Raw genomic sequence first — 15,069 nt, forward strand, 5'->3', positions numbered from 1 at the left:
CAGAGCTCATTGCAGTAATTGGTGCCTCTGTGGGATATCACGAAAGCATGGTTGGGAGTCATTGAGAATGATAACTGATTGATAGGGAAAACTAAACATGAACCACCTGGAGAATGAAGACATCTGTAGGGGCGTTGCAGCAAGTGACTTGGAAATGCTGTTTTGGAAGCTGTTTCCACTTAAGAAGTCCCAGAATTAATATGAATTGTGATGAATTCTCCTGGAGAGCTGTTAAAAGCTAGTCGATACCTTGCATGACAACTATAGGATGCCATCAATTACTCAGAAATATAGCACAGCTTAATGTAAAAACATGGTGGACTAGATACAATCATTGCTGTGACCAAAAGAACAATATGGAGAACAATGTTAACATGTTAATACTATGCTTATCTATCTCACAAGAAAACACTGACTCTATCCATTTTAGATATACATGGTTGCCTTGAGATAGTCACATCTAAGATTGCCTAGTTATTAATAATATTTATTCATTTGATGATGATGATGATGAAAATGACAAAAGTACAGTGGGCAAGAGTTCTGGTTTTGCATCACACCTGAGCTCTGCCACTTACTTTCTGATGACTTGGGGAATATATTAAACTTCTCTGGTTCTGTTTCCTCATCTGTAAAATGAAGGGATTGGACTGGATGCCTTCTAAGTTCCATTCTAGCTTTAGAACTATTGTCCTAAGATCCTAGTAACTTATATTTATATATCATTTTAAAGTCTGTAATGCATTTTGGATATACTTTCTACTGGAGTATCATACCTAACCTGTGAAGTAGTTACAATAGGTATTATTATTTTTACTTTACATATGAGGGCCCTGAGGCTGAGAGAATTAGCCATGCTAAGAATTAGCAGCTAAGAAGTGTCAGAGAAATGATTTAAATTTGGATCTTCACAGATATAATGTGAACCCTCTGAGGGCAAGATACTTTCATTTTTGTTTTTATTTCTAATACCAGGGCAATTCCTGATGCATAGAGCTTAATAAACTCTTGTACATTGATACTTGACTCCAAAATGGGCAATCTACTTCCTACCCAAGCACAGTCTCTTGATAGTATTGCAAATCATGTTATAGTTGATGATGTGATATGTGACCCATTGCCTGTTATCAGTAGAGTACAAGATGGCATTAGTTAGGGAAGTGTTGATATGTTTTATGCACACTTGAGGAAGCAAATGAAGTCATGGAACTTGGTGTTAAATTACACTTTTCCAGTCCTCTAGAAAATTCAACAGACCTTGAACAGCTTTAAAAGTTTTTGCAATCCAAGAGCTATACACACAGATAACTGTTTTCAAAGCTCTTGGGTAAGAAGGTATGATTTTGCTGAGTCAGTGGAGTGCTAGGAACTGATAAGCCCTAAAAAGACGAGCCTATTGCAAAGAAACCTTATAGCATCAGACTGAAGAGTTTCATTAGCAATATACAACTGAAAGCTGTCACTGAATTTCGCTATCTAGGCAGCATACGATCCAATTATAGGCTTGTACTCATTCCCCCACCCCGACTCCTCCTGGGTTTCCTCCCTACCCATTTTTCTTAATTCTTTTCAATCTTGGCTTCTGACTCCATCACCTGACTAAAAATCTCTCCAAGGTTACCAGTGATTCATTATTGTTCTGATCCTCTAAGTTCATAACCTCAACATTATCCTTGACTCCTTAAACTTTCTCACCTCATTTATTCAATCAATTGCCAAATCTTACTAATTCTACCTTCCTAACACTGCTCTCACCTGATCCCTTCTTTTTACTCCCAAAGCTAGTACCTGACACCTCTTGCTTAGGCGTGCAATAGCTTTCAATTTGTCTCCTGGTCCCAAGTCTCTTCCTACTCCAGCTTACCCTCCATACTACAACAAAGTGATTTTCATTAAACCCAGAGTGCCAGGCACTGTGCTAAGTGCTTCACAAATTTCACTTTATCTTTACTACAACCTTGAGTTGAAAGTGTTATTTTTATTTGCATTTTATAGATGAAGAAACTGACGAAAATGGAGTAAGTGACTTGTCCAAGATCACACAGCTAGTAAATTTCTGAAACCAAAGCTGAATTCAGATTTTCTTGACTATTCAATGAGTTTTATACAGCTTCATGAATCTGAAAGCCTGTCTCCTCTGTCTCTAGGCTTTACAGCTACCTCTCATGTTTTCTTACCACCAAAATATAGGCTGAATTTCTCTATGAGGGACATGAATTCCATCATCTGATTCTCTTAATCCTTTAGCCAGAAATGTTATTGCAGCTGTTTCTCAAAGCTTTGGGACTATTGGTCACATCGTCCATGGATGATATGAAAGCGATTCCTATTCCTTTATGCCCCCTGCTCACTGCAGGGTTTTATCCCCCAACCACATGGCAATGAAAGAAGATGAGGAATTTATTTTTCTATGGATATAGAAATGATCAAATAATCTGAAGCATTAATTTAACATTAAAAGATCTTCGAAGTTCAATAATGTTAAATATTCACCAATTATAGCACAAGGGTTCAAGATCAAAATACAAAATTGATGATTTTGGAGGATATCCAATAACACATATTTTAATAAACAAAACCTGCAGGGCTGATATATTGACCTTACTTTTCTGATGGCTTCCCTTTTTCACTTCCAAACAAAATCTTCTAATTTCATCTAACCTGTTTGAGCGGTAAAGTTTTATTTTGGTGCTGTAAAAGAAAAGTGTTTATTACCAAAACAACAAGGCCTAAGGAAAAAAGGAATGCCATGCCTTCTCTTCTGGGTCTTATATAGTTAAACACTATGAAAAGATTATTTTATAAAAATGGTTCTTTTTTTCTGGATCCTTCCCATAGAATAGATTTTTAAAAACCAATTGGGATCTAGAAGAGAGCCCATCCAATCCTATGTCACATAAGATAATAGATCTGAAGTAGAAGGTGCTTTAGAATCATATAGTCCAACTTCTTCAAAGAAGTGGAAATTATGATCCAAGGAAATCAAATAATTTGCTTGGAATAACATGTAAGTCATTTGAATCCAAGTCCTCTGCCTCCAGATCAGTGCTCTTTCTACTATACGATGCAGCCTGACTACTGAAGAGACACTTTGGTGGAAACAAAATAAACTCACTCTGATCAAGGCCTTTACCTACAACCTGAACATAATGGATACATATAATAAAACTGTGATGCACTAAAAAGAATTGGTAATAGTGTACTGGGTGGGCCCCCTAGAATCTACTCTCCCAAAATATAAATGAGGATTGATTCCTTGAGACAGATGGACTACAACGGTTACTAGTCTGAAGGACACATTACATTTATGGATTTGGGGTAGAGAATGAGGAATTTAAAGGGGGTTTAAAATAAAGCAGCACATCAACTAATATCTCCCTGTTAGAGCTAAACCAGGGCCACATTCTCTCCCTGATGGGTTTTTTCTCAGGAAGTAGGTTTGTAGTGAGTGAAATTGTCTGAGATCATCCTGTCCCAAGCAATTTCATCAGTACCTTCCAGCGGAGAAAGTGACTTTTGTGTCAGCCTCCCTCAACTCATCACCTATCAAGTGGAAACAGAATGGGGAGATAATATCAGAAATCAGAAGGAAAATAGAAAGAAGGGGTGAGAATTGGCAGGGAGAAGAATCCAGGAAATGAAAGCACATCTCCTTCCCTGCAGTCACTGTACAGAATAAGAAAATAGGGAAGATAATAAGGGGGTGGGACTTCATGGGGAGAATGAATCCAAATGAATATAAATGCGGTTTTTGAGTCCTTCTGGCTCCCTCAAGTGGTATAAATCATTTAAATGAGTGAGAAGCTGCATAGTTAGGGTTCCCAGCATAAATAATTTCCATTTCCATCAGTGAAGACAACAGAGGTAATGAAAAAGCATTTTCCTTCACCTTGGGTCTTGCTCCTTATTATCACATTGAGATTAGGAACTGTGCAAACACAGAGGAATGATGGTTTGATTTCTGACAGCTTTTGGTAAATGTATTTGTTTCGGTGAATGCATAAAAGTGAACCAGTGTGTGGCTGTATAGTTTCCCTACTAGGGACCTACCTTGGATGAAGGCTGAGAGAGGGTCCCCTCCTTAATTCCTGACATTGTCCCTACACCCTCTACTCTTTATCTTGACACCTCTCACTGGGAGGCAGGAATGCAGCACAGAACCTCAGTAAGATCTAATGTGTCAGTCTTGTGCAGACCTATGACACTGTATGTCTGACTCTGACCTGTAATTTCAGGGTGGACATCAAGTATTAGTATGTATGACCAAGGGCTCTTTGATCCTCTTTTGCAGTATGATCAATGTGTCTACAATGCCAGGAATATTGAGGTTACTGTTCCAGTGGCTGTTCCTGTCCTTTACCCATTTACTTCCTTTTCTAAGACTGAAGATAGTAAAGAGCCCCTTTAAGAAGGCTATAGAAGTGATATGATTGGGAAGGAGCATCCCATTTCTCATACAGTCTAGGAAAATATCATGGTAGATGTACTATTACTATTCTTCATTAGGAAGCTTAATTTAATTTCCTTGTTCTTTACTATTATCTCAAAGTTGCTGCCTCTTCCTACGGAGCCTGATTCTTGTTTCACACAAGTTTTACCTGCCCTTTTGTTACTAATCTATTCTATACACACACAAAAAAATACTTAATCATTCTTTTGGGTAAAAGTTTTTACCCCGTCTTATTATACAACTAGGAATTACACAAGGGTCAAAAATAGAAAGAAAAGATAAACCTGTTTCTACCCCAGATGGAACACTTTTGTCATGCTGGTTTGATGGGAGGTATTGCTCCCAATTGGCTGAGAGAATGCTGACCATCATACTGCCTGCCTGTTTAACTAGTTTTAGAGATTCTCAGAAGAGACATATTAAACAAGGTTTTCCTAGGAGGTGGGAGAGAAAGATACAAAGGCAGATTATAGCAGTCTGAGCTGTGGAAATACATGGGAGCAACTCTGACATTTAAGAGTTTGAGAGACATAGTGTCTGGATAATTAATCATATCTATTAATAATGCTGACATTTTATTAATAAAAGAGGTCAGTGGCATTTTTGAATGCTAAAGACCCACAGGGAAGCTCACTCTTCAAAAAGTGAGACAATTGGGGTTAAGTGACTTGCCCAGTGTCATACAACTAGAAAGTGTTAAGGGTCTGTGGCCAGATTTGAACTCAGGTCCTCCTGTCTTTGGGGCTGGTGCTCTATCCACAACACCAACTAGCTGTCCCCAAATCATTAGTTGTTAATAATTTCTCTTGCAGTCCTTTGCTTGAGTGGAAATTAACACTTATGGACAAGTGGGCTTTGTATCCTTCTTGTTCTTTCTCTTTGCTGGACTGATCCTCTTGCTACCTTCTGCCAGCTCCCTCTCCATCCTGCCATTTCCTATTTTTTCTTCTAGATTTTATTGCTAAGAGTCAATTGGTCTCATTCTGCCTAGGCTGGATATCATATAAAGTTTTAGGTTTTTAGTTAGTAAAGATGGTTTCTGAAAACTGTAGGTATCTTAATCCTGTTAGGATATGCACTGATCATAACTCTGGCCATGGTCATTTTAGGCTTGTGATAGTCACTTTTTTTGACCCCACTTCCCTCAGACTCATCTTATCCTAGATTTCCTACGCATGGATCAGTGTGGGGAAGTGGGGAGGAGAACTGGGTCCTTGGATAAGAACAACCCTTCCTAATATGTCCTTAAAAATTTTCCTCATTGTTGCTCCAGGTTTAACCTTCCTACAGGTTTCAGAGTTCTGACAGTTCATCAGAATGGCTAGTTCTTATTGGTGAAACGGCATTTCTAAGTGACTGCCTTAGATAGGTAACTGGAGGCCATTTTACATTATGGAATTTAGGCCAACAATGCTTCTTTCCTTGAGCTTCAAAGACTTGGGCTGCTTCATGTTTAGAACTCTCTTTATTCTGATATTCAAACCCACATGCTTTCTACTAATTTTTTTTTAATTCCTTGGATCTTAGATCATTGACAGAAATGAGATCACAGACACATTCTGAGGTCAATCAACAATGGATGCTTTTTACTGGCTCTTCTGCTTGTTCTCCTTCACACACCACCCCTACTTTGTTCTCAAATCACTGAATCAGAGCTTCTTTTGAGAAGTTCCAGTCTAGATCTGGGGGGGGGGGGATATTTGGGACATAGAATAAACAACATCAAACAACTCTTCCCACTAATAAGGGTAGGGCCTGGCATCATAGGGGAGGTAGCAATTACCTAAATTACTTCAAATGTAGGCCTGAGATAGTGTGGTAGTTTGTAAGTAGAGAAGTGGGTTCCAAGTGTAGGCTGCCTTAGAGACAAGTCCTGGAAGTAATAACAGGATAAAAGAACAAAGACGACATTCATCAGGTTTACCTGAGAAACCCAATGGTGAGTTGTACGGTGATATCTTTTTGTTGTTGTTGTTGTTGTTTCAAAAACAATTCACAAAACATTAGAAGGAAGATGAGTGAGCTGTGCTAGTAAATAGTTGAGTGGACTAGTGAGCATGGATAAGGAGGTACAAAAGGGAAAATAAAAAGATCTGTATTCATGAAAAAGGTGGGAGGGAAACTCAGAAAATTTGGTTTAACATTTCATGTTTTAGAATTTCATTAACTTTAGAAAGGAAGTTCATCTGTTGCTAGTATAGAAAATGCACTCTGTCTTTCTTTGGCAGGTAAGTCATCCAACCAAAAATATAATGAAAAGAAGACAGTTAAGGAGCTTAACTTTTGCAATCACATTGGAAGACCCTGTGTGATCAAGTTCTTTTGGATTCATTCCAAAATATTCATCACCTTTAGGAACACTCTGGTGATATCAAAGCCATATTCAGTTCAACCAGATACAATAAAAGCTTATAAACTGACCAAAAAGTCATTTTCGCAGGGACTCAATCTGTTGAATAGCATTTTTTCAGATCAAATAATGACACCAGAGAAGCATGTGTTAGTAATACTGCATGACTCAGCCACACAGATTAAAAGCTTCAGCTTCTTTCTCTTCCAAATACAAACCCTCACAGAAATGAAACACTTGGTGTACTATATAAGTGGGTTATAGCTATAAAAGGAATCAACTTGATTTTAGAGACTTGTCAGAAATAAAAAGCCAGAATTTAGAGTTCACAATTAAAGGGATTTGTGTGTGTGTGTGTGTGTGTGTGTGTGTGTGTATGTGTGTGTGTGTGTATGTATGCACACATATATGACTGAGTGTACTATATATACACACTGAAAGAGAAGGGGGAAAAACTAGGAAACTAATTACAATGTTAAGACAAAGGCAGAGAAAATGGGCTAGATGACATTACTTATCAGGGACAGCTAAATGGCATAGTGGGTAGAAAACAGGATCCAGAGTTAGAAAGATTGAAATTTAAATGCAGATTTAGACTTTTTTTTTTTTTTTTTTTTTGAGAGAATTAGGGTTAAGCGACTTGGGATAAGTGTCTGAGGCCAGATTTGAACTGAGGTCCTCTTGACTTCAGGGATGGTGCTCTATCTACTGTACTACTTAGCTGCTCCTAGCTTTAGACTCGTCCTAGCTATGTGACTCTGGACAAGTCATTCTATCTCAATTGGCCCTGATTTCTTCATCTGTAAAATGGGGATAATAATAGTAACTACCTCTGATGGTCTCTGAAGTATTATATAAATGATAGCTGTATGAAGTTGTAAAGTTATGTAGGTTTAAAACTGATTCTTTTTTTTTTTTTTTTCAGTAAATACTAGCAAAGTTGCAGATACCACACTACGCTGAGGGTATATAATGACAAAAACTACTAAGTTTCCTGAGCTCCAGGATATTCTGTTGGAGGGGGGGATTAGGAGAAATATGTACACATTAAAGTAAATGAAAAATTATAATAAGTAGACATAATTTCCAGTGAGGATGGCATTAGTAGTGGGGCTAATCAGGACTTATGTATGAGTTGGCACTTGAGATGAGCATAAGAAGAAGCCAGAAACTCTGTGAGGCAGAGAGATGAGCACAATTGAATGTTATTAACCAAGTAACTGATTAGTGTTGACCTGTAATGTGGAAGGAGATCTCCATTGTGGAAGCTCTTTGGGGGCAGGAAGGAGTTTTTACTTTTTTGGGTTCTTATATTCTCTGCACATCTCTCAATTCTTTGCACAGAGTAGGCACTTAGGTGTTTGTTGAATTGGTTGCCTTAGTAGTGATTTGTGCTTGATCTTAGACTGTTCAACATTTTAAAAATTAAAGATTTGGATGAATACATATATCAAATGTAACATCCTGAATATGCTTCTTACAAAGATGAAGATAGAAAGCTGTGAATATATGAACATGTGGATAAATAGAATCAAGGTCTCATTTTATCTTAGAATGATGAAATAAATCTCCTAAGATGTAATAGGAACAGATACCAATTCTTCCATTGGAGTATATTAAAAAAAATCAATCCTCACAGGTAGAGTCTGAAGGAGGCTTGACCATAGGGCAATTTCTACTAAAAAATTGGGGGGTTTCACTGAACCTCAAACTTAATATGAAGAAACAGTAAGACAAAGAAGCCTGAAAACCAAGTAAAGCTTTGTTGTGGAGTTGTTTCAGTCATGTCTTCATGATCCTGTTTGGGGGTTTTTCTTGTCAGAGACACTGGACTGATTTGTCATTTCCTTCTCCAGCTCATTTTACAGATGAGGAAACTGAGACAAACAGGATTAAGTGACTTGCCCAGAGTTCTATAGCTGATAAATATCTAAAATCAGATTTGAACTTGGGAAGATGTCTTATTGACTCCAGGCATTTTATCCACTGTGCCTCCTCACTCCTTGTACAAGCTGAGGCTGCATTAACTGAAGCCTGGGGTTTAGAATGAGGGAGAGTCCTTCTGAACCTTCCCCTGCAGGTCCCTTCACAGCTAAACTACTGGGTTCAGTTCTGAGTGGCTCAGTTTAGAAAGGACCTTGATCACTGGAGCAGAGGAGACTGGGAAAATGGGGGGGGGGGCTTCTGTTTAATAGATGGCCTTTGAGGCTTCTTTCATTTCTGATATTCTTGAAAACAGTTAAAGTGTGAGTAAAACTATATTCCTCTATGACCGTAAGTTGCTAAGCTGGTGTTCATCTTCATTGACACATGTCCTCTCCAGGACTTCCCTACACTTAATGAACTCACAAGTCCGGATGGGAAAATAAAATTTGACTCCTTTATGCAGTGAATTAAGAGTATTTGGCAGGGAGTCATTTTCTGTTTAAACACACACTTTTCTCTGAACTGCGAGTTTCTTTTGAGGAAATTGAGGCCCAGAAAAGCCAGATTACTGTTACCAAAGTTATATATTCTCATTCCAGATCATTGTCCATTACTACCTCTGTGCTCATGATGAGTCATTTCTGTCACTCAAGCAAATCACCTCCCAAGTGGGCATGTAGTGCACTCTGCCCTTGTTTGCCCAAGTGCTTCTGGGCAAGCTATTGCTTCCTCCCGTTAGCTGAAGGAATATCAACTATATTCTAGCACTTATGTTCTTCTGAGTCTTAGGGGAAACTAATCTCTATACAGCTCATGGCCTTTCATGCAAGGGAGTAGTGTGTGTTTTGTTCAACATTTAATTGTTTCTCTCCAAACTAAAATCCCTTTCTCCTGGATAGGCTTGTCCCTCTCTCCCCTAGAAAGTCACAATAGGCATTTATCCATATAATAAGGAGGCAAAGCTTTTTTTACTTTTAAATTATGTTGTTGTTCAGTTGCTTCTATCATGTTCAACTCTTAGTGACCCCATTTGGGGTTTTCTTGGCAATGATATTAGGTTATTTATTTTATGGGTTTTTTTTGCCATTTACTTATCCAATTCATTTTGTAGCTAAGGAAACTGAGACAAATGGGATTAACTAACTTACCCAGGGTCACACAGGTAGTATGTGTCTGAGGCTAAATTTGAACTAGGAAGATGGAGTCTTTTTGATACCAGGTCCAGTACTTTATCTACTTTGCCACTTGCCACTTAGCTATCCCCTACCTAATTAAACATGCAGTTAATTTAAGCACTAATTCCCTGCTAAAATGAAAATAGAGACTCAAAGAACTTAAAGAGTTGTAAAAGACCTTTAGGGGGTAAATTTGGTATGACTTTCCATTCAATGAAAACTCTATCTACCAATCCCTGACCACTGGGTTCCTGGATTCTACTTAAGTATTTCCAGTGACACATATTCAAGTATTTATGTTTCATTTTTAGAAGCTCTAATTGTTAATAGTGACAACAATAGCATTTTAAAAGATGCTCTTTGGTAATAAAGTGCTTTCATATACTCAATCTCATTTGTTCTTCACAATAACCTTCTGAAGTGTTAATACTATGATGACCATTTTACAGATAAGAAAATTGAACCCTAGAGAAAAGAAATGTTCTAAGGGTCTTAGTTTTAATCTTTGAAGCCTCACAGAATCAAATCTCTTTTTAAAAATATTTGAAAAAAATGCTATTTTCCAAATGTCCTCTTATCCAGGTTTAGTATTACAATTTCCTTTTATTTTTCCTTATTTGGAATGATTTCAAATTCCTTTACCATCCTGATTATGTCCATGCATCTGTTAATGAGACTAAATGGCCCAGTAGATAAATCCCTAAATCTAGAATTAAGAAGTCCTGCGTTTAATCTGAATTAAGAAGATCTAAATTCAATCTGAATTCAATGTGGCTCTGGACAAATTACTTAATCTCTTCTCAGTCTCAGCTGTCTTTACAAAATGGGTATATTAATTTCCCCAATCTCCTAAAATTGGTGAGAATAAAATAAAATATTTGCAAACTACTTTGCAAACTTTAAGGAGCTATATAAATGCTAGCTATTTGAACTCTTATATGAAATATTTCATTTGAGCATATGGACAATGGATGTTATTATTTCCATTTTATAGATGAATGAATAAATGAAAACACATTATTAAGTACTTACTCTGTTTAAAAACTGTACAAAATGATGGGGAAACAAATACAATAAATAAGACAGTCCCTTCTCTTAAGGAACTTATGTTCTAGTAAGACAATATGTATTAGGAAGGAGTGCTTAGGTTGGGGAAATCACAGGGAGAGTCAGTGGAGACATTAGAAAATTGATTAAAATGTCTTCTTCCAAATGGTGGTATATTGATTTGGTTGCTGTTCTAAGAGCTAAAGGTAGAAGGGGAGTGGAGCACAGACAGATTAGAAAACTGAAGCTCTGAGACTTACCCAGAGACATAATTAGTATGTGTCAGAGGAAGAATCTGAATTCTGGTCTTCCTCACTCTAAATTGAGTATGCAACATACTGTAACATGTAGTACACCCCCCCCCCCTTTATATGACTATAGGCGCTTTGATTTCTTTTTTTAAATAGTATTTTATTTTCTCCCAATACATGTAAAGATAGTTTTCAATATTAAATTTTGTAAAACTTTTGTGTTCCAAATTTTTCTTCCACTCTCCCCAAGACAACAAACAATGTGATAGAAATTAAATATGCAGAATGGTTGAAAACATATTTCTATTTTTGTCATGTGCAAAACAAAGTAGATTGAGGGAAAAAACCATGAGAAAAAAAAAACACAAGCAAACCAACAACAATAATAACAACATGTGAAAACAGTATTGGAATTGCCTTGAATCACCACTTTTTTGAAAAACAAAACAAAACAAAACAAAACAAAAAAAAACAAGTCTATCATAGTTTATCATCAAATAATCTTGTTGTTACTCTGTACAATGTTCTCTTGGCTTTGTTTACTTCACAACTCAGCATCAGTTCACATAAATCTTTCCAAACTTCTCTGAAATCAGCCTCATGCCTCTCTTAATATATGCTTCTCAGAGCTGAATAATACGCTTTTGGAACTTTAGCTGGCTATAATAAGGTCAGCAAAGAATACAGTGAGGTTGATACTATCTTTATGAAAGCCATTGTGGTTCGTTGTTAGACACAGAGTCAGGAAGACTCAAATTTGAATCCTCTATTTTATGTCTGAGTTATGCAACTTTGGGTAAGTTGTTCACTTTTTCTCAACTTTAGTCTCTTAATCTGTAAAATGGAAATAATAACTATAGTACCAATATCGCAAGCTTTTTGTGTGGCTTAAATGAGACAGTAAATGAAAAGTGTTTTGGAAACTTTAAAGCATTATAATAAATATTATATAAAATATAAATTATATACATATATTCTGGATGCTAAATTTCTATAATATAACCTCAGATCACCCTAGCTTCTATGGTATCTCATGTTGGATTTGTGCTCAAATAAACCATTTTATTTGAACATTTATTTACTTATTTATACATTTTATACACACACACACACACACATACACATTTATGAGCCACATTTTTCTGATTCCTTGGATATTATGAAATATCCATTATCCAAAGGTTTAGATTGGAAACAATGAGCTTAAAACATATGAACTAAGGAAATGAAAAGCACTGTAAATAAATTTCAAATACCAGAGGATCATCAGTCTCCTTTAAAGGATATAAAAATAGGATATCCTTATCCTCACTAAGATTGTAAATTCCTTGAGGGCAAGGATTATCTTTCTTTTTTATCTCTAGCACTAAGCACAGTGACTGGCACATAGTAGTCATTTAATAAATTTTTGCTGACTATCCATACTGATAATTTGATTCTATTTGTTAAGTGTCACATATCGTTCAGGAAAAAATAATAAGAGTTAATAGTCAACAAGCATTTAAGTGTCATAGCCTCTACAAAGGCCAAAAGAAAGGATTTGCTATACATGGCTAAGTTCTCCAGATGCAGATGATCCATCAATTTGCATTAGACATTACAGAGCCTCCTAAAAATGAGATCCATGGCCACTCAAGAGAGTGTCATTCACAGAAGAATAGTAGAGTGGATGAAGAATGCACATTGTTCAGATGATCACACAGGTTCAGAAAAACAGTCCAAAGATTTAATCCATCAGTGAATACACCTCGAATGGGCCATAAAATTGAAAAAGTGAGCAGGTAGGATAAGCTGCAATGGGAAGTTTCATAGCTCCCTATCAGAAAACACCATACTTAGATTTTTTTGTTTTGTTTATTTAACACCAGTATGCTAAATGAATGTATGGGAAGACAAAATGGGCAGATATGGTGTAGTAATTACATTGTTGTAAAAAATATTCCCAATTATAAAAATTACTCAAGTATCAGGGATCATATATAGTTTTGAATCACAATCAGGTTGTCAGAAAACTTGAAATTGTAGGTATAAAATAGAATAACAGAAAGACCTATGGTGGGTGCAAATAGACTTGTAAGCTTTTATCAAAGATAAAAGATGCAATCTAATACATGTGACTGGAAAGAGTTGGGTCAGTTATGCTAAAAAGAGTGGACAACACCTGAACACCCTAGAGGGCTGCTAGATATTAATGTTTCAGACCAGTTGATCTATGATTTTCAAGGGCTTGTAGAAAGAAAGTCCTCAATTGGTACAAATGAAAACCTATCATATTTTAGTAGATAGACCTCTGAATTGCTGAGAGCCTCTGAAATGGCTCATAATTATTTAGAACTAGAGATATGGGTTTTCCCTCTAGAAATATGATCATCTCTCTTCCCTTCACCCCTCCTTACCTTAAGCCTAAACATCTCTCTTTCTCTCCCCCTTTCCCTCTTCCCTCCTTCCCTCTCTCTTTCCCTCCCTCCCTCTTTCCTTCTCTTCTTTCCTCCTTCCTTCCTTCTTTCTTTCCTTCCTCCCTCCCTCCCTTCTCTCCCTCCCTTCTCTCTCTTTTTCTCTGTCTCTCTCTCCTATCTCTGACTCTTTCTCTCTATCCCTTCCTCCCTTCCTCCCCCAGATAGAAATTATTTTTTTCTGTTTTATCATTGAGACACAATTGTTGTACTTGTCTAAATTTCATACAGTGAAAAAAGCTGAGAAACATAGAATCCTCAGATTTATTGCTTTGATGTCTCTTATAATTATGATCACAGTAAATACAGTAAATATAAATAACTTATTTTGGTAGAGCATTCCACAGTTACAAAATTATATATGTATATGTATATGTTACACATATACATAGATATCTTACTGTTGAGGGGCAGAATTTACTTAATGCTTGTCTGGTGCCATGAAGGAGTTAACAAACCCTTGAAAGCAGCTGTGTTTCCATTAGGATAAGGCTCAATTGGAGCAAAGTGGTTTACTGCCTTTGGAAGAAATGCAGCATAAATACAAGACACTTCTCTTATGACTTGCAGTGCTGTTCTGCCCTCTTATTGCTAAATTAGGATGACAGGCATCATCTTTTACTTTTTAGTATTGCCATCTATTTTGCATTTATATAAACATATGTAGGAGCAAATTCATCTCCCCTTCCCCCCAGTTTTCCACTCAAACTTTGGATAAGATAGATAAGAAAAATGATAGCACTTTCCTATGGGAGAATGAAAAAGAAAAACTGTAAAGTTATATTCTTTTATTCCCAAGATTCTTTTTCCTACCTTGATAATTTCCAGTGCCCCCTCTAAAAACCATGGTATTAGGTGGGCTGTCTGGGAGCCTTCATTTACTAGTGAGGTCTGGAAGACTCCAAGGTCCAGAGCTTATCAAAATCTACTCCGGATCCTATATCCATTATTGTTCTCCTAATATTCCCCAAAGATTCTCAGTGAGGAAAAAGAAAAAGCTGACTTGTAATAGTAAGTGTGCTACTGACACAATGTGAGTTAATCCATGAATGTAGTTCAGGAAAGCTCTTAATACAAGGTGCTTTTTATGACGGTTTCCTGGGAACTGTATTCAACATGGAGGGGAGGAGAAGGGTATTTTTGTATTTTTGGTATTTATCAACCACTTCTTCCTTCATGTCAACTGATTTGTTGAGTCTTTACTATGCCCCCAGGGAAATGTTTGCAGTATTGCAAACCTCTGGGAGGAAAGGAAATAGCAAATGAGAAGTTCTCAACTCCAAAGAGCAAGCTGCTGCTAGCTTCAAAATGACACATTTTCACAAGTGAGACACTGTGTGGAGGTGGGATTTAAAATACACTATACCACAGGGAGCTGCCTTAGTCTCAAAGTCGTGGAAACCTTGAGCATCTCCAT

The 15,069-nt window shown here is 36.9% G+C and overlaps 1 protein-coding gene across 3 annotated transcripts in view; it reads right to left on the reverse strand.

Annotated features, from left to right (window-relative positions):
• Nucleotides 1-15,069, reverse strand: part of SPATS2L (spermatogenesis associated serine rich 2 like) — a 222,937-nt gene that overhangs the window by 14,836 nt on the left and 193,032 nt on the right. The gene's annotated exons all lie outside the window — the stretch shown is intronic.

The sequence above is a fragment of the Antechinus flavipes genome, chromosome 3, assembly GCF_016432865.1.
Source record: "Antechinus flavipes isolate AdamAnt ecotype Samford, QLD, Australia chromosome 3, AdamAnt_v2, whole genome shotgun sequence".
Taxonomy (NCBI): domain Eukaryota; kingdom Metazoa; phylum Chordata; class Mammalia; order Dasyuromorphia; family Dasyuridae; genus Antechinus; species Antechinus flavipes.